Genomic DNA, 487 nt, shown 5'->3' on the forward strand with positions numbered 1-487 from the left:
TGCTGGGGGGCAACGCCTGAGGCCAGCCCGCCCCCCCCAAGCCCCCAAAGTGCTGCTCTCCCCCACCCGAACCGGAGCCGAGGTGAGGGGCTGCAGCCTGGGGGGCGCAGACCCTCCCCTCCCCCCTGCAGGGACCGTCCCAGAGGTGGCCCCGGTGCCCGTCCCCCCCTGCCCCGTACGTCACCCTCTCGCTGGGTCTCCGCGTCCGCAGCCAGGTGAGTTCTTACCTGCAGGGCTGGACAGAGAGGGGAGCAGGGCTCAGCCCGGCGACCCCGCTGTGCCCCCCACATTCCTGCCCTAGAGCTGCTTTTCCAGCCTCTGCTGAGCCCGGGTTTGTCCCAGCACTCCCAATCCCTGGGGACACCCCCACATGTCCCAGGACACCCCCACAGTCTCTGGGACACCCCCCTGGGACACCCCCACATCTCCAGGGCGTCCCTACATCCCTCCAGGTCATTCCAGCATCCCTGGGAACACCCCCACATGT

The 487-nt window shown here is 69.6% G+C and overlaps 1 protein-coding gene across 1 annotated transcript in view; it reads right to left on the reverse strand.

Annotated features, from left to right (window-relative positions):
* The window catches only part of DMTN (dematin actin binding protein), a 5054-nt gene that overhangs the window by 732 nt on the left and 3835 nt on the right, over nt 1-487 (reverse strand). The gene's annotated exons all lie outside the window — the stretch shown is intronic.

Source organism: Corvus brachyrhynchos, unplaced genomic scaffold (genome assembly GCF_000691975.1).
Source record: "Corvus brachyrhynchos isolate BGI_N302 unplaced genomic scaffold, ASM69197v1 scaffold150, whole genome shotgun sequence".
NCBI lineage: Eukaryota > Metazoa > Chordata > Aves > Passeriformes > Corvidae > Corvus > Corvus brachyrhynchos.